Below are 27498 nucleotides of genomic sequence, written 5' to 3'. Positions count from 1 at the left end.
GACAACCTAAATTATTTTGAAGACTTATGTCTTATATTTTTTAAAGAAATTGAGGTTCCTAAGGGTTGTTATATCTTTTATTTTTAATTAGTGCAAAAAATGTGATTTTTACTTTATAATATATCCATACTTATAATAATTTTTTAAATTTTTTTCTCCAATATTTTGAGGATCATTGTCAATACAAGAAGATGAACCATGTGTATCCCACTGTTTCAGATGTACTCTGGCTGGCATAACACTCTGTATACCTGGGGTTATGCCTGCTCCAGGTTAAGACACAGACCTCGGAGACTGATGTGTCATCTCTTTTCCTGTATATTCATTTGCATACTCACAGGGCAGTTGCATGTGTATTTGGCATTTTCATAAACACCTCACCTATTGAAAATGACTAGGCTAAACAACCTAGAGGTCACAAAATTGAAAAGGACCCTGTTTTAGTCTCTGGCCTACAAAGATAACCACATTTAAATGAACAGTTATGAGAACACAGATTCTTCCAAAAGCTCTGCAATAAGAGAATTCCATAAATGATGTTGGAAACTCATCCTATTTTCATGTCAGGAACTTCCTTATTCAATATAGGCAAAATGCATTTTAACTCTACATGTCTTGGGAGGCCAAAAAAAAATCCAAATAATTTTTATAAAGGCACTTGAACTAAGAGCCATAGCTATATCCTACATGATGGCCATAATTTTATTAGAATGTCTCTGGAATATACATGCAATTAAGAGTGAAATTAAAATATCAGTTTAAATTTCCATTGTATTTGAAGTTTAATATTTAACCTTAAATATTCTTCTTTTCAGTTGCCAAGTTAGAATGAAGAGTTTTATCTTACAAAACTAAACTAAAATTATGCTATGTTAGCAGATCAAATAAACAGGAAGGTGAAGACCGATCTACTCTTCTTATAGGAAAAAATAAAGGAAATCTGCTCTGTTTGCAAATATGGAGTGTTAGTTCTGGGCTGGCAAGACTATGTCTATACCTCTTTATCATATAGCGGCTAAGAAGTGCAATCTTCCACCAATGAACAAGTGGTGCTTGCAAAGATCTTCAGACGTGCAAGTGATCAACAGACTGAGGAAACACTAGTGTGGAAGAAAGTGTTAGCTGAAGATGCAGACAATAACTTTAAAATGAGAATAATTGGTATATTAGCATTATTCCTGAGACCATCACAAACATAAAATAAAAGAGGCAAAAATATAGTATAGAATTTTAAAAGCACAGTTACCAAAATTTAAATCCCAGTATTAGAGCTAAGTAAGCATTGGCATGCAAAAGGCACAGAGGAAAACTATGAAAGAAATATTTAAGGAAAGATTCCCACAGATACAGATATGAAGCACAGATAGATATTTTGTTTTATTCTTTGCAATATAACTTGAAATTTAACTGCATGCCATTTAGATTAATGTTGTTTTAATAAAGATAAATGTGTCTCTAATTTTTAAAAATGGAGTTTGTGGTCGGAATTTGTGGTACTAATCTCCATTCCTAAGAACGTCTTTATTTAAATGGACAAATATATGACTTCCTATTACCATCCACAGGTGACAGTTGTATATCAGTAGCTTTCTTGTAATGATTTCCTTCTCTGTGCTTCACAAATATTTTGTTAGAGTTAGTTAGATACTAACAAAGAGTAGGAAGGGAATGGAACCAGTTATCTGATGAAGCCTAATTAAGTAGGAAAAAAAACCCAGCCACCTGGGGGAGTAACCAACATTGTTCACCAAACAGAGCAAAACATCTGACTAGGCAGGAAGGACAGATTTTTGTCATCCAGGGGAGTCCACCAGACTAACAAGGGGGAGTGGGAGGGAGAAAACAAAAACGTAAGGAAATTCCTTTTACTAAGTTAAAAGCTCAGTTGAAGCCAAATGATGAAGCAGAACAATGAGGCCTGTGCAGTAAGGGGCAAAATGGCGATCATAAAGCGGGGAGGGGCACCGGCATGGGAAAATCTGATAAAAAGATCTAATAGGGGAAGGGCATAGGCCCCAGAAAATCCAAGACAAGAAAGAGATTGGATAGTTTGAGAGAAAACCTGTTCTTTCCAGAAACCCAAGAAAATATATGGAAGTTTAACAAAGACTTCAGGGCAGCTGTTACCCTCTGGCCTGCCCTGTATCTGCCTCTCCAAGGGTGCACTATTGCTCTTCCCTCTGATAAATCTTGCCACTGTCGCTTAAAACTTCTGTGTGAGTGTCCTGAAATTATCTTTCCATGACACCACAGAAGGATCTCTTTCCTCCGGTCACATTGTGATGTCCACTTTATATATGAGAAAGCTGAAGCCAGAGGGATGGTAGATTATAGAGATCATAGAGCTAAAGATTAAGTGGCCTTTAGGATTTGAATCCAAGATTTATCCAGCACTTAAGCTATTTTTCTAAATACTGTCATATTTTTCAGTAAAATAGTATTAGTAAAAGGAATGCAAAAAAAACATTGAATTTTTCACACAGCTTCAGTTTAAGCTGTACTAATAAAATTATAGAGAAAAACATTCCAGGAAGGAGGCAAAAAATATATGGTTATTTTTAAATATGAAACTAAAACGTATAACTATTGTTCTCTGAACCTACGGACACAAATATATTTTTACTTGATTTGCTCTTAGTTTCTTTTTAAATATCTGATATACTAAGTATCATAATGTCTAACTTATTTTAAACTGTTTTTTATACTAGATTCATTTTGAGAATCAGACAGGAAAGTTTTTTAAACTCAAATTAGTTAAATACAGGTCCCAGATTTTATCTAGTGTTATATCTAACTTTTAGCAGCTTACATTTGAATGGCACTTTAGAGAACAGAGTAGCATTTTCAAAATGTATTTGTTCCACAGAGTATCTTTGTGACGACAGTGCTGGGGTGAGGGGAGTGAAATACGTTTAGGAAACACAGTAGCATATGTCTTCTTGGGCAGTCACAAAACATAGGAACATTTTATAGATCAGAAGGTCTTTCAATGAAGAAACCTATTTCCTTCTGTGACTTCCATTTCTCAAATGGAAGCAGCAAAGGAATCTTTTTTTTTTTCCCTAGTAACATCTATTGACATGCACCTGAAATAGTGTTGGAAAATATTATCTTATTTAGTATTCAAACAAATCCTATGAAAGGGACACCTCATCTCCACCTTTTAGAGACCTAGTAAGGGCACCAGGCTAATAAGTAGCAGAACAAGAATTTGCACTCAAATCCTCAAACTATGTCCAAAGATCTTTTTTCCCCTTTTCACTAGGCTACAGTACCTTCGTGCTCCATTTATTTTTAACCCAAGTGTCCCATGCTGGAGGAAATTGCTTGTGCTGCCACTTCATGCAGCACTTTAGGATTCTGTTCCAATTTTAAGAGAGAATTCTTGATAACAGAATTGCTGTGTTAAGTATTTGTTTAAAGCTAAAGCAGAAAACCACTCATGAGTAACACAGGCAGTTAAATGGTACCATCTGGAGCAAAAGGCGTCTGTAAGTACCCTTATTTAAGAACCAGTTTACAAATAACTCCAGACCCATGGAATTAAGCAGTTAGCTCCTTTGTAATGTATAACAACATTCAGGGAAAATAGTTTGCTTCGTTGCTTTTGAATCTTTAGACAAAAAATTCCAGGATATTTTGGCTCTTTCCTTAGAAATACCAAGATGAGGATCTCTTAAATCAATAACATCAGAAGTAACATGTAATCCAGTTCCTGTTCTCCACTTTAATAGACACAGGCAAGGAAGAAATTTTCATATTTAGAAGAAGAGCAAGGAGATTAAACTTATTTAGGGCACAGCTCAAGAAAGAAAGAGATGCGTTTTTTGAAAAACAAATAAAAGGAGTCAATTTATGACAAATAGAATTATCATGTAAATTAGACAAAGATTCTAGTCATTATTTGTTGTAAATTATGTTTTTACTTCATATTTGAGTCCCCATAGCTTCATCAAAATCAGATTTTATACTGTGTGTAGCATATCATGTGTGCTCAAGAAATATTTGTAAAATAAATCTCTATACAAATAAAGATAGAGACATAGGAATAAGTACAATAAGGAGTACGACCAAAGAGTATTTCATTACGGAAGGTAACGCAAAGCAATTCTCAGACAAGTGAAGCCCTAGCTGCGTAGGGCAATGTTTTCATACCTTAAAATGGTAGTGTTTGTACTGCACACCGCACTGTAACGTAAACAGACAGATACTGCTCAGCCCTAAGAAGACTGGCGGTTGGCGGGGTTTCCTCTGGCCGCTGCTGGCTGGGTGGGCCATACCCAGGCCTGGGGGAATCAAAATCTCTGCAAGCTGTGTCAGAGAAACGAAAATCCTCTTTCATTTAGGTTCCATCCTTTACTTGAAAGCAACTTGTTTGGTGTAAATGTATTTGTAGTTCTCCCTCAAGTTAACAATGAACAAGTGTATCGATACGAAGGACCTTAGGCTCACTGGTAGAACCCCAGTGACAACTGTATCTATTTTCATCACAAAACGTTTTGTTTGTACCCAAAAACAACGGTTAAGGCCAAATTAGATTTGAAAATGTATAATATCATTGTTAAATGATACTGAAATTACACGCATACACACAGTCTGTAAAAAGAAAAAATTCTGAAGATCTAAAAAACCATTTATAACTTTTTTTATGAATTTATATGTTTTACTATCACACTATCCCCACGAGGAATGTAAATCTAACATTCTGAATCTCACATCTTCTCAGAAGAGGACCTCATCAATGTCTCTGAGAGCTGAAGGAGGTGAGGTAGGGAGCAGAGGTACTGTGAGAACTTCGAGACAGTATAGAGCTGTTAGTACTGGAGAGCAAATGCACAAACCACTCAGGAAGATATAGTTTCATACATGAACATGGGAAATAATACTGGATATTAGATTGCTCCTCAGTCTCCTTACCTTCATGGATAAATAATCCAAGTTTTCTTGTCTTTTCTTTTAATAGTTTATTTGTGACATTAAAGGTAAAAATATTATCAATAATTATTTAGCTGGAAGTGCATTTTTAATGTAGTAATAACTGCCTGATGTTGCTTTTTAAATGTTTTCTCATAAATGTTGCGGTGTATGGTGTGTGTATATTTGATATGTGTATATTTGAGAGGATATTCGCTCTACTAACATACCTTCGAACATACAATGCTTTAGAATGGCTATCAATCTAAGTCCATTTTTTTTTAACATTCTTAGAGGAAAGAGCAGTCTTTTCTTTTCCACACTCAGCTCCTTTCTTGTTTCCCTTTTCTGATCCCTTTGCCCCTTGAAAACCTCCAGTCCCTATGCACAAATAACATAAAGGCCTTTTCAAGTCTTTTTTACTGTTATTATTATTTTCATTTTCTATTTACTAAAGATAGTGGTTAAAGACTAGAGAAAAAGATACAGAAACATCTTAGTTTTATAAATTTCATCTTTTCTCCTCAGATCTTTTCCTATCACTGGGTTTTTGTGCCATCCCATGTAAATACAATTATTTAAATTCAATTAATAGAATGAAAGGAACACAGGAGGAAGGGTTAAGAGGTCAGTTGCAGTTTGAAACATAGTGACAAAATAGTCTAGAATAGCTAAGTAACTCAGCTTTACCCCATTTCCTCTGCTCTGTTCCTGGGAATGTGTTCCATCAAATTTCCTGCCCACCTTAGAGGACCCAAGGGAATCTGAAATGCTGACAGCTAATTTGGGAGCAAGAAAAGGGTGGGATTGGGAAAAATTCCCCAAAGCCTAGTTTCATCAAACATTCTTCATGTTCAGTAGTGGTGTCTCAGTGATTAGGTGTCCCTGGGTGACTTTTCCATGATACCATTACTGTACTTTCCAGTTTTTCAGAGTGCTTTCACTTTTTTTTTCATCTCCTGGTTTCACATCTCTTTGGGCACCTGGAGTGACTATACTGTATTTTGTGCTTATAACTTACACAAACCTTTCTATTTTGGTATCATTTAAGATGTCCACTATACATTGACACATTTGGCAATTCAGGCAAACAAAAACAAAACATTCACTAAATATATTTGCAAATAAGTACAATAAGCTAGCTCTGCATAAGCTACTAGTAATCAAAAGGTTTAATTTACAGAGTGAATAACTGTGTAATACAGTCTTTAAATATCAAGGGGAAAAACACTCTAAAATGAAAAGCAACTTGGGCATCTTTTTTTTCTTGTTTTGTATAAATTTCTTAGAAGCTTTCATAAACTAATTTTTCTTCCTCAAGTAATTGCATTTAAAATAAACCTGCAAAAAGCTAAGTAATTGATCTGTCTAGGCTTAAATAAAAACAACTTATACCTCTTCATCATGATTGGTTGCAAACATGAAGTAATTATTATACCAGGAAGGGTGATGTTGATGAGCAGGCTTTCTGGTGTTCGTGCAATTTGCTTTTGTAGAACAATATATACATTAAATTATTCAATTTTTTATTATGAAGGTTGATTGAGTTTCACTTGACATTTTCAGTTCTAACACTAAGTTAAATTTTAGTATTAAGTTGTAAAATAGAGTTCTAAATTATAACTTGAAAGTTAACTTTATAAAAAAAAATGTCATGACCAGTGTCTGATTCCTCCAGTGAACATATAATTTCCACAAAAGTGTGGGAAAATGTGCAAATATACACACACAGACACACAGACACACACACCTGCTTTAGAAGTCCTTATGCAGTTTTTCGAGTGGAGGAGGTAAGTCAAACAATTTAGTTTTTAAATTATGTTTCATTTAAACTAAAATTAAAATTTATTTGTAAAGCCTGAGGCTTCTCAGTTTCTATGAAGAAGATACATTCATATTACTTAACAGAAATCACTTATTTAACACTTACTGTGTGCCAGGATCTGCACTAAGGATTTTATACGTAAAAGTTCCTTTAATTATCTCAAGAAGTGAATGAGATGTGCTCCGTCATTGTGCTCACTGTAGAGATGAAAAACCAAGGCCCAGAGAGTTTAAGGGATTCAAACCTTGTCAGGTTCAGAGACTACACCCTGAACACTACCCAATACATCCTGTCTCTAGGGACGCCTTAGAGGCATGTTTTATGGCAGAAGTGTTTCATGTAGTTGAAAGATTGAGGATACCTGATCATCTACATGGTAGATGAAGGCCAGAGTAGGACTCAGGGAGGCTGTCATCTGTCTTATTCACTTTTTATCCTATCACCTAGATCTAAAAGACTACAGTGCCTAAACAGGCATTTAGTCAATGTAGGTGAATGAATAAATTCCACCAAATAATCATTGGTGCCTCTTGTTGGAGTGCAAGTCCCAAGTTTTTAGTTATAGCCATGCTGGTTCCACTGGTGATAAAAACAGAAATTATCAGTTCATTTTATAAATATAAATACCTGGGCTAACTAAATAAAAAAGAACAGAAAGGACAACGAAAAATTGCAAAGGGTGTGCTTGTGCCTCAATATACTGATCAAAGCTTCCCTCTAGGTCTAAAATTCTAGAATTCTATGGGGGATAAAATAAGATCAACTTTTCTCTCAGTTCACTCTCTCCTCTCCCTTTTATCTTCCCTTGACACCAGCCATGCTTTTTGGGACTAAATAACTCATATCAGCTTGGTTTTCTCTTTTTGTTGTTGTTTTTTTCCCTAGAAGGGGAAAGCAATAAAAATTCCGAGTGTTCCATTTGTTCAGACATGTAACAAAAGTATCTATTTCATCTTTCTTTAATTCTCCCACATCCCCATTTTTAACTCATAATCAAACCATTTTACTGAGAAAATAGATGCAATCAGACAACATAAGCCCATTTTTACAGCTTCACCAGTCTAACTGCCAGTGTCCCCATGTATTCGGCTTCCTCCCTGTCTTTTCTCCTGCTGAGGAAGAGCCTCTTGTTAACTGACTTCATTCCTCTTGCCTATTTAAAGACAATTGGCTTGAAATTATCCCTTTGAGTTTTTGCACCATTAATTCCCCTCTCACTCTAAAATCATCTCCACTAGTATACAAACAAGCCTTAACTGTGCCCATTTTAAAAAAGAAAAAGTAAAAAAAAACTTCACTTGACCCTATATCTACTCCTCTACCACAACAAAACTTGTTGATTGAGTATATCAAGAAATCTCAACTCTTCTCCCATTCATTCAACTCTCATCTCTCACATCGCTAATATGTTTAACAAGATTAAAACTTTTTAGAACTGCTATTGCACTTGGAAAAAAGTTCAAATTCCTTACCGTGATCTACAATATTTTAAAGAACGTAGCTCCTGCTTACCTCGCCCCATTTCCTCCTTACCAAGTCCCACTCACTATGCTCTGCACACATTCACTTCCTTCTGTCCCTTGAAGAGCCAAGCTTTCCCCTACATTAGGGCCAATACCCAATTCTGTTTTTCATGGAACACTTAACTCACTGTCTGTCAAGCAGCTAGTTACTCCTTGTTCAGGTCATATAAAATATCATCTCTTTAGGACCTTTTCCTGCCCTGACCTCACTCTATGAACAGCTTGTATTAATTATCTATAGTTATATAACAAATCACCCCAAAATGTAGTGTTTTGAAATATCAATGATATCTATCAATATCATTCATTTCTCTTACCATTTCTGTCAGCAATTTAGAAAAGACTGGGTTGGCTGTTCTAGCTCAGGATCTTGAAGTTGCAATCACATGTCATCTGGGGCTACATCATCTGCAGGCCTCGCTGAGGCTGGTGATCCTCCACTACGGTGGCTCACTCACGTGGCCAGCAAGTTGATGTGGGCAGGTTGTTTCCCTTCCAGGTGGATTTCTCCAGGAAACTGTGTGTCTTCATAATACAGAGGGTGGTCTTCCTCAGAACAAGCAGTCCAAGAGATCAAGGCTGAAACTGCAATGCTTTCAAAGATGTGGCCCCAGAAATTACATCATTTTCTATTGGTCTTATTGACGAGCTGTAATTAACTATGGGAAAGGTGTATACAAGCATGTAAATACTGGGAGGTCACTTTGGAGCTTGCTTTGTTTCGTTGTTGTCTTTTTACTTAAATTTTGTCATCCTCTCCTCCATTAGAACAAGGATTCTTTGGTAGTCTACTGACTTCAATAGTGACAGAATATAGTGGTATGTCTTGATTAACACTTGTTCCAATTCACAGCATGCAAAGGCCAGGAGAGTAAGAAAAATCAGTATTTCCCAGATTCTCTTTTGGCTAAGTTACAAGACATGATTTAGGTTTACCCATGCAGGTATACTGGTATGAATTCCTAATTTAAAATCTAGTCACAAATAAAAACAGGCAGATAAGATCGATATTACTGATCATCATATTACTGTTATAGTTTCTGACAGACGTGGCTATTGTGAAGCAAGTAGTTATAAGAGCAGCTTCCTGATTCAGCAAATTTCTGGTGATAGCCGAATCCAACAGCTTTTGTATGCTCCTTTTCTCTGTATAATTTTGGGAGTTGTCGTAGCATTCACACTGAGTCTCTTTTTCAGCTTTCCCGACGACTTAGGAGCTACCATTATCTTTCAATACATCACTTTCTGCTTTCATTAGCTAGAATTCTGTTTGTCTATAACTAAAACCCCTGGCCATCTTGAGCTGCCTTAGCTCTTTCAGCCAAAATACTACCTAGGCACTCTCAGATGTGTGTGTGTGCGGGTTGTACATAAAAATGGCTGGATCCTAACCCCCATCTCATTTGTAAAGAGCAGTACCTACAGGAACTTTCATCCCCTCCTTCTCTCTCTGTTGTGGCTTTGGCATTTCTGTCTTGATTCTCTTTTCCGTTCCATTCAACTAATACTTCCCACGACTGTCTGTTATGCCCAATTTTCTTGTTTCCTTTTTTGTGCTCCACTCAACTAATAATTCCTGTCCCTCTCTCTTATGTCCAAATTAACCCAACAATAGAAAGTTAATGGTAGCAAGGAAGACAACGTTTAACAACTGTGTCCAATTAATATAGCCCATTCCTTAAGTTCTAGTGCACAGTTTTTATCTGGAAAGGGATGAAATCCCAATCTCAGACACTTGTCCTACTTTCCTTTTTTTCTCACCCCAAGGTACTGAATTTTTTCTCTGATGTAATAAGATTTTCAGGAAGGTGTCGGTCTTGTTTTGAAATATAAACTCATCTAACTTCAGTATTCAAAAGTTATCATTAGCATTCATATGTTCAAAGATAGAATTAAATAGAAAAAAGTAGACCTAAAATTTAGGAATCTGTGGTTTTCAGGGAGAGGTGTAAGTAAAAAGAATAATGTAAACAGCAAAAATTTTTACACAATTTCCACTTCCATCTTTTTTGTACTTATTAGCTGTAAAAGACCCTAGAGAAACCTCAAGTCCCATGTGCTTGTGTAACCCACACATAATTGGGACTGTGTTAAAGAATTAAACGGTAATGCCTGGAATAACTGTTATAATGTGCTCCATAGGAAATGCCATGGCCTCCTCGTTTCCACCCAGCGGAGTAGCTGTTTTCAGTTTGGGCTTTTCCCAACAAAGAGACCTTAAAACACTGCTCCTGTAGCCACAACATTCATAAAGAAAGCAGACGAAGATTCCCAGGGATGGGATGACAGCGAACTGTAGCATCACACAGCTCCAGTCAGCATTTGGTAGAGCATAATGGAGAAGAGTAAAACCTCCCATAGAACTCAACTGATAAAGACTCAGTACTTAAAGACTGCTTTGAAGACATGTATAATAAAATACCAGTGTAATGGGGTTCCTGTAATGCCTGGGGAGGCAGGGCTTTAATTTGTTTTACCGAGCAGAGTACCAGCTGCTTCTCTGTTTGGGCAGAGGTAAAAAAGTCATCTCAAAGCCATTCTTCTCTACTCCGTGCACTTACGCAGTTATGCAAATGTAAAGGCATAAAGTCATTCCTAACTGAACAAATCTTCTGTAGATTTAGCAAGGCTGCACCTAACTCTTGGTAATCAGAACCTTAGAAGTGGGTGTACCAATTTGCTCAAGAAACCCTTCATGAATGAAGGAGGCAAACACTGAACCACTTTTCTCTGAGATTGGAAATTGAGGGAAACTGATTAGAGCTCTGCTGACACCAGGCCCCTAGGGAGAATTCACTGAGAGGGAAGAGAAAGACTGTATGATTGACCCAAGCACAACAGGATTCCTTAAGGAGGAAAGGCTATAACTGTCCTAGTTTATGACTGTGGAAAGAATGATGGAAAGCTATAAACTTGGGGCTCAGATATGGAGCACAAGCATAATTTGCACAAAGATCTGAACCATCTAACACACCATCACTAGAGAATCTATAATATTCAATTACTATTCTGTGGCAGGAAAGGCGCAATAAACTGATTGGATCCTTCGATCCTTCCGGTGTCCCCCTCTCCACCTGGCTTCAGAACCAGGGCTGACTTGTGGACCCCGACAACACCTTTTGGGTTTAATTTCTTCCTGGCATAGTGTGTACTCGTATAGAGACTGCTCTGGGTATATTGTTGAAATATGATGGTACCAGATGATACTAATTACATAGTAAGAAACTGAACCCAAAACCCAGATCTAAAAGTTTCTAAAGGCAGGTTTTACAGTTATATAAGGCAACTATTTCTGCATTTTAAGGTATGATTAAGGTTTAAGAAACTTGGGATAATGAACAGACCCTAAGATGACCTCTAATAAATTCTACCTCCTGATGTCTCCTTATGTCCAACTTTTATTTAACTTCCCTTACTTGAGTGTGTGTAGGACCTGTGACTTGCTTCTAACCAATAGAATACGACAATGGTAATAGGGTGTCAGTCTCATGATTATATTACATTACACAAGACTCAGTGTTAGCAGAGTGGAGAGTCTCCTTTCTGGCTTGATGAAGTGAGGCAGTCATGTTAAGGAAGTCTACATAGCAAGGAACTGGGGGTGGCCTCTAGTGACTGCAACTGTCCTCTAGGACCTGAGGGTGGCCTCCAAATGACAGCCAGCAAACCCAGCCTCAAGTGGCAGTCATATAAGGAAATGAATTCTGTCAATAAGCTAAATGACCTTCGTTCTGGGTTCTTCCCCAAGTAAGAATGCAGCCCAGCGGACACGTAAACTGCAGCCTTATGGAGCTTTAAGCAGAGGACCCATTAAAACTTTCCCAGACTCTTTACCCACAGAAACTGTGAAATAAGAAATATGTGTTCTTTTAAAGCACTAAGTTTGAAAGAATTTGTTACACAGCAATAGAAAACTAGTACACTACTGCACTTGGTAAACCTCTGCTGAGGACTTCCCTGGCCTGGCAGGTTTCACCTTGAACCGGCAGATGACCCTTGCTGCCATCCAAATGTGTCGTGAGAAAACTGGGATCCTAAAGAAGCCTCACTGGGAAACTTCCTCCAGCCTAGTATTTTCTCATAAATGTTGGTGCGAATGTATATCTTAAGCTTACTGCATAAACTATAAATCTATAATAGAGTTCTCTTTTTTAAATCAGTTTTCACAACTCCAGGAAACTAATTCATGTCTCTTTCTTTAAGTGGCAGAGGACACATCGTTCCTGAAGTTACAATCTCATATATACTGAATATCTGTGTTTCCCCAAAATTCATATGTTGAAACTGTACCTTCCAATGTTATGGGATCAGGAGGTGGGTCCTTTGGAAAGTAATTAGGATTTGGTGAGGACGTGAGGGTGGAGCCCCCGTGAATGGGAGAAGTGCCCTTATAATATGAGTCAGAGAGAGGTTCCTTCCTCTGCTGTTCTCCATCATGTAAGGATAAAATGAGAAGTTGGTAGCCTGTGACCCAGAAGAGGGCTCTTGCTAGAACTTGACCATGCTGGCACCTTAATCTCAGACTTCTAGGCTCCAGAACTGTGTGGAACACATTTCTGTTGTTCATAAGCCACCTAGTCTATGGTATTTTTCTTATAGCAGCCTGAATACAATGAGAAAGAGGAGACAGAAATAAAGGTCTATGTAAAGAAAAAAAATGCTGAAATAGCTAAGGAGGAAATTTTACCTAAGCCTCACTTCCTTCTCCTTGTGGCTATCATCCACTAAAAATTCTGGGCAATCCTTAAAGGAGTGGTGTACATAAGAAACCCAGATGACATTAGGTAATGCACGAAGGAGACTTTAAGCGTGGTATAGTAGAAGTCAAGTTCATATTCACGAGGACTCACTGATTAATTGGAGAAATCAGAGAAATCCTCAGACATTATCAGATACATACCCTTTATGTATAATTTATGTGTGGTCCACTGTATGTTCATGTATTATAATTATAACCATTTTAATAATTTATATTGCCTATCACAAAAAGTAATTCCCACGCCCAACATCCCAGTATCACCCCATCAGAGATTTTGACATATCTCAAGGGTCCGTGGTTGGAACAGGCTTCAGATATCTATCATTCCACGGAAGTCCCCCATATCCTCATTTCCTTCATAAGTTTCTGAGAAAAATTCTGGAAAGTCTCTCTGCTCCCCAGTTTGTCTGCCTTCCCCTTCCACAAGTTTAGGCTTAAAGAGAAAATGAACCAAGAGAGAGTAGAGTGGGAGCAGGACTTATCTTTTGGGGTCCTAACCCCTTCAGCACTGGGTCCTGCAACATACAGGTGGTTAAGAATTCCACAAGGCAAGGAGTTCATGACTCAGAAGACAAACCTGGCAACCTCATTGAGTTTCAGCAAGAAGTGAGCAGCAAGACATCTATTATCTTCCAAATGCACTGATGACAATAAAGCACAAGTCAATTTAGTATCAGTAGAGTGTCTTACCACCTCATCCCAAGTTAAACGCCCCCTCCATGTTTTTATATATAGATAGATATCTTAGGTGGTGGCCAATGTTTCACTGTTAGCAGCCAGAACCTGGTGTTCAGAGTGAGCAAAACCTGATGTGCAGAGGTATTACCATAACACGGATGGTTCTGCCTGAATGTGGCATAAATTATGAATGCTTCAGGAAAAAGAGAGGAAGAGAATTGTTTTGTTAGAAACAGTAGGTAGTAGTATAAAAATAGAAACAGGCAGGTAAACTCCTGAAACTAGGTAGTAAAGAGGAGAAAAAATACATTTAACTTCCCGCTTGCCAAACTTCTGCCCTGCTTCTGGATCCCTGCCTAGCCTCTGACCTCTCTCAAACTGACTCCCAGGCAACAGGTATCACCACTGCCTTTTTGGGATATGGGTCAATAACAGTTCCATTGCCCCAATCTTAAGGGGAGGGAAGTCCTCTGTTTTATTGCTATTGGGGTGATGATTTTTTGTTTTGCCAAGCTGGATCTCTGAATTCATTTTTTTCCTAAATTCATTTTTGTCCCAAAGGAAACATTATTTTTCAAGGTGATTCAATTCTACTAGACTGTACAGATTTTGTGGCATTATTGGATTAAATAGGCCTTATGGGCTTACCTTGGGAACCGGGACATCATTTATAACATTTCTATGGGGAAAATGCATTTCAAGCTCTAAATTACTAGATCTACAAAAAGCTCATTAGTAAACCAGTAATGCCTTTTCTTTTCTTGCCCATGAGAGAAGCAACCACACTGGTGTGAACTGCAGTCTTTGAACTAAATTCTTTTATCAGTTGGAATGCTTTTGTCTGTAAGTAACAGAAGACCCTGCTAACTGCAGCTTAAACAATAAGGACATTTATTATGACATTCAGCAAGAAGTCCAGAGAGAAACACATCTAAGCATTGGCTCAGCAACCTAACAATGCCTTAAAGTACCTAAGCTCTTTCTAACCTTTGCCTTTGCCATGCTCTCATGTCATCAATCTCCCTCATCCCCAGCCTCTAGGCAGCCGCAAATCTATGCATCAAATCCTCATAACAGCATCCAAAGGCCTGAAAGGAAAGGGGTTTGAGGTGTTTTCTCTTCATGCATATTTATTTTTACCAGGAAGAAACCTTTCCCAGAAGCCTTGCAACAACAGACTTTCTTTAAGTCCCGTTGGCCAGAATTCAGTTACATACAAACTCCCAGTGAAGTCTGGTGAAGGGGGAATGAGATTATGATCCACATCCTCCATGTTTTCGTGCCCTGCGCTACGAGTGGGGCTCCTTTTCCCCAGGTGCATTTTCCCCAAAGTTGAACAAAATTAGGGTTTCAGCAGGAAAGAAGAGGGGACTGGTTGTTCATAGGTAACCACTAGCATATGTCACACTGCGATGTTACTTCTTTTTATTTCCTCTTGCTTAAGAGGTTTACTCTAGACTGGTAACATATGGCACTGGGAAACAAACATGAGCCTTTGATGGGATACGAAGCACATTAACAAAATGCATGCTAAATTGCAATACTAGGGTTGTGCTGTAAACTCAATGTTGTGAAGTCATATCCCTAATTAGACAGTATGCATAACACAATGCCATTTTGGATGTTAGCGTAATTCATTGAGCTTAAAAGTGTGTAAAGCTCCCTAGTGTGAACTATCCTCACTTTTACTGACCTATGTCCAATGAGTCAAAAGATAATGTCATGTGAAATTCACATACAAACAAGAATGTTAGTTAATATGTGACTTACTATACATTGAAATTGTCGCAGCTTTTCAAAGATTAGTGACTCAAAAATCTTTGCTTAGGGACTACTAGCAATGTTTTTCTAAAAGCAATACCCCCCAAATTAGAGTGAATATATAATCAACAATACAATCACCAGGGGCACCCTTCTCCAGTAATACTCCCAGATATCCTGTTTAGTAAAGAACATTGTTGCTCTTTTTGTAGGGATCACACTTTCTATCACAAGGGTAGTAAAAGTAATTCACAACACTGAAAACATAGCTTAAGTCACCTTCTTTCTCTCAACAGGGATTTATAACTCCAACCATAGACCTGAAACAGAAGAGAGCTGGGTTCCAATACCAACTCAAGTGAAGTAATCTAACCTACACTGAGTTACAGCCAGACTCGTTTACCTATGTCTAAAGCAAAACTATGACACTTAAATAATCAGAACTGCACAGTGTTCTACTAGGAATTTTCCTTCAAATACAATGTGGTCCATTCAAGAAAGGACAGTCCTTCCCTCAACCATATTCCAGTTGGTCTTTGCGAAAAGATCAAGGTCTGAGAGACTGTGTACCCTTTGTATCTATCACCTCTCTTCCTTAACTTTGAAATATCATGTATTAATGAAAAATGTGTGCCATTATGACTTTCTTTCACTTACCTCTCTTTCTGTATAGGGTGAGGGGGAGTGAAGGCTGGGATTCCCATAATTCTTTATTGAATTTAAGTAGTTGTTTCTCCCCAAACTTCAGTTGGAGAGTGAGGACTAAAAGATTGTCAAAAAAAGTTGTCTTCTCACTTCATTGGATTTTAATGTCTTTGGGATAGTGAAGGAAACAATTTTTTTATTATTACTATTTTACTTTATTTTTATTGTATTTCTTTCCATCACCAATTATCCCATTTTGTCTTCCTGCAAATGAACCCTCACTTCACCCTATAATCACCTCACTATTGCCCCTGTACATGAGTCCTTTTTCTTTTATGCATGATCTACCACACAACTCCTACCCCAAGCTATCAGCCTGCACTCTATCTGTGAGTATGTCTCTATGTAGCTTGTTGGTTCAGTTTGTTCATTAGATTCCACATATGAGTGAAATCCTATGGTATTTGCCTTTTGCTGTCTGGCTTATATTCTTCAGGTCCCTCCCTGTTGTCACGAAGGGTAAAAGTTTCTTCCTTTTTACGGCCGAGTAGTATTTCATTGTGTAAATATCCCGTAGTAATTTTATCCACTCATCTACTGATGGACACTGGAGCTGCTTCCATCTCTTGGCTATTGTAAATAATGCTACGATGAACATAGGGGTGCTTATATTCTTTCAAATTAGTGTTTTGGGTTTCTTCGGATAAATTCCCAGAGATGGAATCCCTGGGTCATAAGGAAGTTCCATATTTAATTTCTGAGGTAACTCTGTAATGTGCTCCATGGTGGCTGCACTAATCAATGTCCATTCTCACCAACAGTGCAAAAGGGTTCCCCTTTATCCACATCCTCACCAGTACTTATTGTTTGTTGATTTATTGATGATAGCCATTCTTGCAGATGTGAGGTGATATCTCATTGTGGTTTTAATTTGCATTTCTTTGATGATTAGTAACATTGAGCATCTTTTCATGTGTCTATTGGCTTCTTTGGAGAAGTGTCCATTCAGGTATTTTGCCTACTTTTTAATTGGATTGTTTGTTTTTTTGGTGTTGAGTTTTATAAGTTCTTTATAAATTTTGGATATAGACCCCTTATCAGCTATATCAACAGATATGTTCACCCATTCAGTGGGTTGTCTTTCTTTTGAAAGTGCAGAACAAGACAAGGATGTCTGCTTTCACCTCTCTTATTCAACATAGTACTAGAAGTCCTAGCCACAGCAACCAGACAAGAAGAAGAAATAAAAGGCAACCAAATTGGAAAGAAAGAAGTCTCATTATTTGTAGATGATATGATACTGTACATAGAGAACCCTAATGATTCCAACAAGAAGCTACTAGAACTGATAAATGAATTCAGTAAAGTAACAGAAGGCAAAATTAATATCCAGAAATCAATTGCATTTTTATATGCCAATAATGAACTATCAGAAAGGGAAATTAAGACAACAATCACATTCGCAATTGCTTCCAAAAGAATAAAATACCTAGGGATAAATTTAACCAAGAATGTAAATGGCCTGTTCTCAGAAAATTGTAAGACACTGAAGGGAGAAACTGAAGAAGATAGAAGTATGTGGAAGCATATACTTTGTTCATGGATAGGAAGAATTAACATCATTAAAATGTCTGTACTACCCAAAGCAATGTATAGGTTAAATGCAATTCCTATTAAGATACCAATGATCTATTTCTCAGAACTAAAACAAATATTTCAAAAATTTATATGAAACCATAAAAGACCCTGTTTAGCAACAAAGATATTGAGAAAGAAGAACAGAGTTGGAGGAATCGTGCTACCTAATATCAAACTATACTATAAGGCCATAGTAATTAAAACAGCATGGTACTGCCATCAAAACAGACACATAGATCAATGGCACAGAATAGAAAGCCCAGAAATAATCCCACATTTTTATTGTCAATTAATATTCCACAGAGGAAGCAAGCACATACAATAGACTAAAGATTGTTTATTCAATAAATGGTGTTGGGAAAATTGGACAGATACATACAGAAAAATGAAACTAGATCACCTTATTATACCATACACATTAATAAATTCAAGATGAATTAAAGACTTAAATATTAGACCTGAAATCATAAAAATCCTACAAGAAAACATAGGCAGTAAAATCTCAGACATTGCTCATAGCAATATTTTTTCTGATATATCTCCTCAGACAAGGGAAACAGAAGGAAAAATAAACAAATGGGACTACATCAAACTAAAAAGGTTTTGCACAGCAAAGGAAATCATCAACAAAATAAAAAGAAGCAGATCTTAAAAAGCATTTAATGTATCTTTGTGCACAAAATCAAAGGAAGAGAAGACAATAAAGAGATGTATGCAGAACACTTACATGGGATAGAAATATTTTTTAACTATAGTGAAATTGTTTTACATATTTCAGTCAATGGCAAGTAAAACAATCTTATAATTCAAAAGAAACAATGTTGAGGGGACCTAAAGCTGTTTATGTCACTTCAGTTGGAATCCCTAATGTTTGTGTTCTTTGCAATAATTATTCTAACACTTCATTGTCCTGTTGAATTTGAATTATGATATTAATCAGTATATCAATAATTATTTATTGAGTGTTGAGCACTAGGCTTGGCTCTGTATTTAGGAATACAGAGGGACTATAAAACACAAAGCTTGCTTAAAAGAGTTCACACCATAGTTGAGAAGATGACTATAAGACTTGAATCAATACTGCACAATGTGGGTGCTATACAAAGTCTGTCCTGAAAATGTCTAGCCATTGTTAATATAATGAGAACAGTTTGCACATATCAATATAACCAGCAGCAAAAGAGAGTGGACTGAAATGCATGTGTGTAAATAAACAATGACGACTTCACTGTACTAGTTGGTGGGGTTTTAGACACATTTGAGTGAATGTGTGTACTGTGTGCCTGTCGCATTCAAAATGATTGAGTCAGTATTGCAAGCAATCTGCATCAAATTTTGCATTAAGCTTGAACATTCCTCCACAGAAACGATTTGGATGATTCAGAGGGCCATAGCTATGGGCAACTGGTGATTGGCAGCTTCATCAAGACCACATGTCCGTTCATACATCACATCTCATGCAGAGTATTTTGGTGAAACATCAACTCTCCCAGGTGACTCAGCCCCCCTACTGCCCAGATTTGGCATCCTGTGACTTCTGGCTTTTCCCAAAACTGAAATCACCTTTGAAAGGGAAGAAATTTCAGACTGTCAATAAGATTCAGGAAAATACGATGGGCAGCTGATGGTGACTGGGAGAACTGTGTGAGGACCCAAGGTACCTACTTTGAAGGGGGCTGAGGCGTCATTGTCCTATATACAATGTTTCTTGTATCTTGTATCTTCTTCAATAAATATCTCTATTTTTCATAGTACATGGCTGAATACATTTCTGGGGAGACCTCATATAAATTAAATGCTAAATTTACACATGATCTAAAATGTACACACATGCATACATTTCTAATGTTTTATTTCTCATCTGCTTTCCTCTTTTGACTTTCTGTACATGCAGTTCCTCTCTATTGCCTTGGCTATTGATCTTTTTTATGTGGATGAAGCACTTGCCTAATGTACTGCAGATTTCATCCGAAGCTGGGGTGTGTGACGTTCTCCGCCTGCTTTTACAAAGCCCAAAATAAAACTAAGCTAAAATATTCCTAAACTTTTTATAATGTGAATAACTTTCTGCCTGCTTAAGAATTGTTTGGAATTATTTCTCAGGAAAGAACAGACGTTGGTAAGGCTGAAGAACTAATTGGGCTTTGCACAGTTCTGTGAATACATGGGAAAGCTTCTGTCTATCCAGATACCTGCCAGAAGATAATAAAAGGTTTTCACTGACATGCGAAGCAGAGTTCATTTAGTGTTTTGGAATTCTAGTTTCCAATTCTATCTTCATTAAAGTTTATCTTTTTTGTCCCTAATTATGTTGTTTGGGGAGCTGAAAGCTTTACTTTTTAAAAATACATGTAATTAAGTAATTACAATATTAAATAAATATTTTTACTTAATTGGATGATTGGCTAAAGGTAGCTTATTATGATCCTGCAAAGAGAAAGCCCAAAGTATCTTGATGTTCAAAATCCAAGAATAGTATATTTGTTTCACAAAGTGAAATATCTAGTCATAATTATTTCCTTTCCCATCCAAGAATTAACCAACTAACTAAACATAGGCTTTATTAAATCAGTTCTACATCATTCCTCAACTTTAACATGGAAAGCTTATCCAAAAAAAATATTTCACTAAGAATCTATTCAAAATATTATCAAAAAGTTTTTCTTCCTGAAACTGATACATTTGAATTAAAGATACATAACAATTAAAGATACATCACTGTGAATTGAAGATACATAACAATAGGCTACTTAATGAGTCTATTACAAATTAATAGATAAATTTTCAGTAATAGAAAATGATTTTAGTCTCATTGAAAGGAAATGATCTTAATATCTTTTATTTCTTCCCATCTTATTGTGAAATCATATTATCATTGTTCAACAATTGCTATCTTACCTATAAAAGGAAATTGTCTTTTTAAAAAACTAGGCCAAATAAAATAGGCCAACTTGTTTACGAAGCAAAGTATTTTCATCTACTTACTCATAGTTCTTGGCTTTTAACAAGATGCCTCTGACATCTGAAATGGAAATATTCGCTCCATAATTACACTAATCTGTATATATATTTTCATATATATATATTCATGTTAAATTTTTTTAGATGAGCTTATTTGAATAGTGTAGGCTGTTCATTAAAATTGAGAAATTTATTCAATTGGGTCTATGATTCATATGTATATCCTCTTATGACATTGGAACTTTTTCCTGCCAAACATATATACATAGTTTTAAAGTTACAAAACTTTTGCATATAGTTAACATTTTTTTGCCATTTATTATAAGCAAGTCCCCACTTGAAGAAGAAAGATAATTTATGCCCTGCATCGTGGTCCCTAACAACTAAATTATAAAGAAATTATAATGTGCAGATTATAAATGATATGCTTAGATAAGCAATTTTTAATGCTGTGCTATAAGATAAGAAGGCTAAATTTATAAAATGTTATTTTAAAGAGTGGAAACTTTAAAATAATTTACAGGTTTTCTACGAAAACTGTGTAGCCTAATCTCCTTTCAGTTTGAACTTTCCTGTGGCCTTCATGAGACTAAAAACGGTTTCAAAAGAAGACTATATTTTTAGTTGCCAAAATCCTATCACCATTACCAAGAATATTTATACTGGCACATTTAGTTACTATTTAATTTATTACAATAAATGTCATTGCCTTATCACTCCCTTTATCTTTTACATAGTTTGGGAAACATAACTATCAAAATACAAAATATTATGTGTAATAGTGACAGCTACAATTATGCTGGATAATAAGCAAGCCCCAAATCTTAGGGGCTTATAAAACAAACACTAATCGTTTCCTCATTCTTCAATCTGTGGTTTGGCTACACATCTGCTGATCTCAGCTGGGCTCTCCAGGGCTTGACTGGACCCCAGGTGTCGAGTCAGATTCAAGTTTGCTCCACCTGTCTTCTTTACTCTGGGACCAGAGGCTCCTCAGGATATTTTCTCTTCATGGTGAAGAGCAGAAACCTAAGACCTCAAACTTCACCACCCTGGTACATTCAAAGCCACTGTTCATTTAATAACTGCTCACGTTCCACTGACTAAAGCAGGGCGCATGGCAAAGCCCAACATCGACGTGGTGGGAAACATACTTTACCTACCAGAGCAGGAGATGATAAAAATTTACTTGGTAAAGTTTTTGAATGTATAATTTCCAACAGGAAGGGAATGAAGAATTGGGAACAATAACGTTCCACAATATGTTCATAATATTTTATAACAGAGATTTATTACTTCAAATTTCATAAATATATTTACACACTTTTTCAGACTAAACTCTCAATCTGTAAGGTAAAATGATCTACTTTGCAATAAGAATTAAATATTTAGGCAGTATTTATGTCAATTTATATAGGAGTTTAGTTTAAACATACATTTAACATGTAATTAAATTATTAACATTAATGCATTTAGATTATATCTCTCAGAACTAAATGAGTTAGTTCTATAACATCCAGCATCATTTAAAAATTAAATTTTTAGGGACATTGTTTAAAAGAGATACCTTTCTCTCTCAGTGATTAGAAATAACATTTTCCTGGTATAACAACTTCAGGGCAAGAAGCAGCCAGTAATAGAAATTTAACATTTCTCTTATGGGATAAGTGAAAGATACTTTTTTAATATGGTTTATGTGATGTATTATTGTAAATATGTTACATAGTCCTGATTTTTTAATGATAGTAATTATAATGTCAATAGAACCTCAAATACACAGAATGTGAAATCCCCAACCATCACCATGTACAGCTACTTCCTTGAATACCCCTTCGAGATCTAAATAAGAACTTTAACAAAGAGTCCATTTGATTCTTTGTTTCTCTCTTTTTTTTTATTGTTGTTCAAGTACAATTATCTCCATTTCCCCCTACTACAACCACCCACCCCAGCTATCCCTACCTCCCACCCTGAATCCTACCCTCCTTGGACTTTGTCCATAAGTCCATTATACATATTCCTTGACGACCTATCTCCCTACCCCGCCTTTTTAGTGTCAGTTTGTTCTTTTTTAGATTTATTTTATTATTTTATTTTTTATTGTTGTTCAAGTACAGTTGTCTCCATTTTCCCTGCACAACTCCCCACCCCACCTCAACCCATCCCCTCCTCCCACCCTCGATCCTAGCCTACTTTGGTTTTGTCCGTTTGTCCTTTATACATGTTCTTGATGAGCCTTCCCCTTTTTTTCCCCCAATATCCCCTCCTACCTCCCCTCTGGTTACTGTCAGTTTGTTCTTTATTTCAATGTGTCTGATTACATTTTGCTTACTTGTTTGTTTTGTTGATTAGGTTCTACTTAAAGGTGAGATGATATGGTATTTGCCTTTCACTGCCTGGCTTATTTCACTTAGCATAATGCTCTCCAGTTCCATCCATGCTGTCTCGAAGGGTAGGAGCTCCTTTCTTTCTGCTGCATAGTATTCCATTGTGTAAATGTACCATAGTTTTTTGATTCATTCATTTACTGATGGGCACTTAGTTTCATTCTTGACATTGCTGCCCAGAGTGTTGAAAAATGAAAAGGCTGAAAAGAGCAGTGATCCCTTCCACCGAGAACGTGTTTTTTTCCGAAGAACCGCAGTTGTGTGGATGCAGGTAGACTTTTTACACGGGGACAAGTTCTTCCAGCATTTTTACCTGCACGTTTGGAGACAGTCGGGTGCATCGGTCCTTTCAGCAGAACCTGTTTTAGGCACTTAACCTTTCGTGGCTCAGGCACCCCAAGACCAAAAAAAAAATGGCACAAATGAAAGCACAGATCAAAGCTCCAGAAAAAATACAACTAAACGATGAAGAGATAGCCAACTTATCAGATGCACAGTTCAAAACACTGGTAATTAGGAAGCTCACAGACTTGGTTGAATTTGGTCGCAAATTAGATGAAAAAATGAAGGCTATGCTGAGTGAAATAAAGGAAAATGTACAGGGAACCCACAGTGACAGGAAGGAAACTGGGACTCATATCAATGGTGTGGACCAGAAGGAAGAAAGAGACATTCAACCAGAAAAGAATGAAGAAACAAGAATTCAAAAAAATGAGAAGAGGCTTAGGAACCTCCAGGGCAACTTTAAACATTCCAACATCCTAATCATAGCAGTACCAGAAGGAGAAGAGGAAGAGCAACAAATTGAAAACTTATTTGAACAAATAATGAAGGAGAACTTTCCCAATCTGGCAAAGGAAATAGACTTCCAGGAAGTCCAGGAAGCTCGGAGACTACGAAAGAAGTCGGACCCAAGGAGGAACACACCAAGGCACATCATAATTACATTAGCCAAGATTAAAGATAAGGAGAGAATCTTAAAAGCCCCAAGAGAAAAGGGGACAGTTACCTACAAAGGAGTTACCATAGGACTGTCAGCTGCTTTCTTAAAAGAAACTTTGCAGGCAAGAAGGGGCAGGAAAGAAGTATTCTAAGTCATGAAAGGCAAGGACCTACATCCAAGATTGCTCTATCCTGCAGAGCTTTCACTTAGAATGGAAGGGCAGATAAAGTGCTTCCCAGATAAGGTCAAGTTAAAGGAGTTCATCATCACCAAGCCCTTATTATATGAAATGTTGAAGGGATTTATCTAAGAAAAAGAAGGTAAAAATCATGAACAGTAAAAATGACAGCAAACTCACAGTTATTAACAACCACACCTAAAACAAAAACAAAAACAAACTAAGCAAACAACTGGAATAGAAACAGAACCACAGAAATGGAGATCACATGGAGGGTTATCAGCAGGGGAGTGGGAGGGGGAGAGAGGGGGGAAAGGTACAGAGAATAAGTAGCATAAATGGTAGGTAGAAAATAGACAGGGGGAGGTTAAGAATAATATAGGAAATGTAGAAGCCAAAGAACTTATCTGTATGACCCATGGACATGAACTAAAGGGGGGGAATGTAGGTGGGAGGGGAATAGAGGGGGGAAAATGGGACAACTAATAGCATAATCAATAAAATATATTATTTTTAAAAAAGAAAAATGAAAAGGCTAATACATATTTGTTTTTGCTTTTGGTTTTAGTTTGTGTTTTCAAAGCATGCATTTCTAAGCATTGAAGGTGCTATTTAAGAACCACTTTTCTCAAAAGAGAAAGCAAAGGTCTTATGTAATAACTTCCTTAAACTATTTGATGAATCCAAAGTTTCCTACAGAGTGAAAAACTATGTAGCTATTTACCTTTCTAACTTCATTCTTCAGTACTCCCTTATCCTATAGCTAAATTAGGCCATTTCCTGTTTCCAAAATTTACTTTAGGCTATTCTACCTTTCAAATTTTTCCTAGGATTATTCTCTCCTATAATCCATAACATTTACTCCTATTAAGAATTTAAATTGAAGGCCCTAATACAACTTTCCTGACAACCTTTTATGCTACTCCTGAAACACTGAGTTACCATTGCTTTTTGTGTTTCTCTGGTGGTATCTATCACAGTCTGACTTCTGCATTATTTAAGTTATTAATATTTATTTATTGAATGCCTACTATGTGTCAGCCCTTCAAAAGCTCCGCCTATTTTGCATGTTTGTTGTATTGTAGCAAATTGTAAACTGCCTGAGATCTGAGGATGTCTTACTCATTTTTCTCCTCTGTGTGCGGCCTATCACATTCTCTCCCACACATGCTCAGTAAGTGTTCAAATGAAAAATGGTTTTGTGGGAAAAGGTCTCAGTGATTTTTATTCACTTTGTCCAGGAGTTTCCACGAAATGATGTAAAATTTTACTTTAGGCTTCAGCAAAAGCACCTGGATCACAGACACACAATAAACTGTAATAGGGTCATTAGAGCTAATTGGATCTATTTGAGCTAGGAAAGGACTGTACCATTTGCCTTGAGCTATTTAAACTCAAAGATAGGACCTCATTTGTCTGGAATGGTTTCAGTGTGGGTCTGTGTAACAGTTGTGACCCCTCCAGACTATTATGGGTCTATTCTAAAGATATTCAACATTCAAGTAGTAAATAATAAATTGACAAAAAAGAGTATATATATATACACTAACCTATAAAACTGTATATGATTACAGATAGTTACACAAATAATTAAATATTTTACTTATATAAAACAATAAAGTGGATAAAAGTTTATATTTATAATGTTTTTTTATCCTCTTTGATCTTCTTCCTATCTTCCTTAAGCACAGCATTTATATGCCACTAATTGCTCAAAAAACATAGAGTAGCCCATTATTTCTTTATAGGCACACAATTTTAAAGCTAGAAGAGGCAGGAAACCATTGAATCTGATCTGTTAATTTTACAGAACAGCAATAGAGGCCCATAAAAATTATTATTGAAGTCTCATAACCTGTCAGAAGTTAACCGTGACGAGTCTCCTGACTCCTGATGTAATGTTTTTTTTACTTTATCATTCTGAAACTTTACCATCCTGTAATTTTTGAAGCTCCTGTTTTACAAGATCTCTATGATGAGATTCCCTTATAATTACTTGAACTTAGTTTCAACTCTACCCTCAACATAAATCTTTATTCAGGGTGATTTACTTCTACCATACATACCTATGTCACAAAAAGTCTTTCCTTAAACCGTCTTCTGCCCAAACTCAAACAGTTCTCCTTTATGAAACAAATTCTGCTGTTCCAATTCATAGTGATCTCTTGAATTTTCAAAAGAAGCACTCTGTATGTAAATGTTTGAAACTCCGCTAGCTATGTAGTCACTCTAGTTCCATGTAAAAAACTACTCTCAAGCAGTTTATATTACAATTAGGAAGATTTAACGTGTTCACATAAATAGAGCAAAAGATTGTGTTTTAAAGTGGCAACAGTGAGCTGTAGGAACACAAAAGAGAGAGGTATAGGTAATATCTGGTCAAAGCATTTAATGATGGTAAAATAATCTAGAAAAAGGAAAGGACAATTGAAAACTAAAGTTAAGCTGTGCTTAAAGACAAGAGTTGGAAAGTGTGGAAGGGAAGCCCCAAGTATAAAATTTGGCAGGGTCGTGAGGAGCAATGCAGGAGTAAGTTACAGTGTAGCTTGCTCACAGACAATATTATTTTCCAAAGAAAGGGCACTTGAACTTCATTTTTCAAAAGATATGAAAATATTGAGACTATTTGAGCAAGGCAATTTATTTCTTTCAAAAAGACTTCATTTTTGAGAGAAGGGAAAGGAGGGAGAAAGAGAGAAAAATTGATTGGTCGCTTCTTGCAGACCCCCAAATGCATACACCCAACAGGGACTCAGCCTGCATCCCAGCCATGTACCTCGACCAGGAATCAAACCCACAGCCTGTTGGTTCACAGGCTGGCATGCCATCCACTGAGCCACACCAGGCAGGGCTGAGTAAAAGCAGTTCCTTGATCAGAGCTCTGCTTAGGAAGATTAAACCAACTGGAGTCTATGAAATAAATAGAAAAAGGACATGGCTTATAAAAAGTGTTCAAGGATAAAAATATTTAGAGATCCACGGAGAAATAGGCAGAAGTTTTTGGTCAATATTTAGTCCAGCAGCAGATCTAACCTTCTCCCTCCCCAACCCAACCCCAAACACAAACCGAGATTCTAGCAGATACCTTTTTGGGGAAACCCATAGCTACAAAGAGACTTAGTTACCTTGCCCTTGGAATTTATTACAACAGCTGAAGCTGGACAGATTGGCGAGAGGAAACTAAGGATCCCACATCTTTATAATATCTGGGACGAAGGCCAGCTACCTTAAAGGATTGAATGGTTGAGGTTAATTCAGAAATTTATCATTTCAACTATTTAGGACT

Source organism: Desmodus rotundus, chromosome 2 (genome assembly GCF_022682495.2).
Source record: "Desmodus rotundus isolate HL8 chromosome 2, HLdesRot8A.1, whole genome shotgun sequence".
Classification (NCBI taxonomy): Eukaryota; Metazoa; Chordata; class Mammalia; order Chiroptera; family Phyllostomidae; genus Desmodus; species Desmodus rotundus.
The sequence above is the reverse complement of the archived record's forward strand: the minus strand, read 5'-3'. Positions refer to the sequence as shown.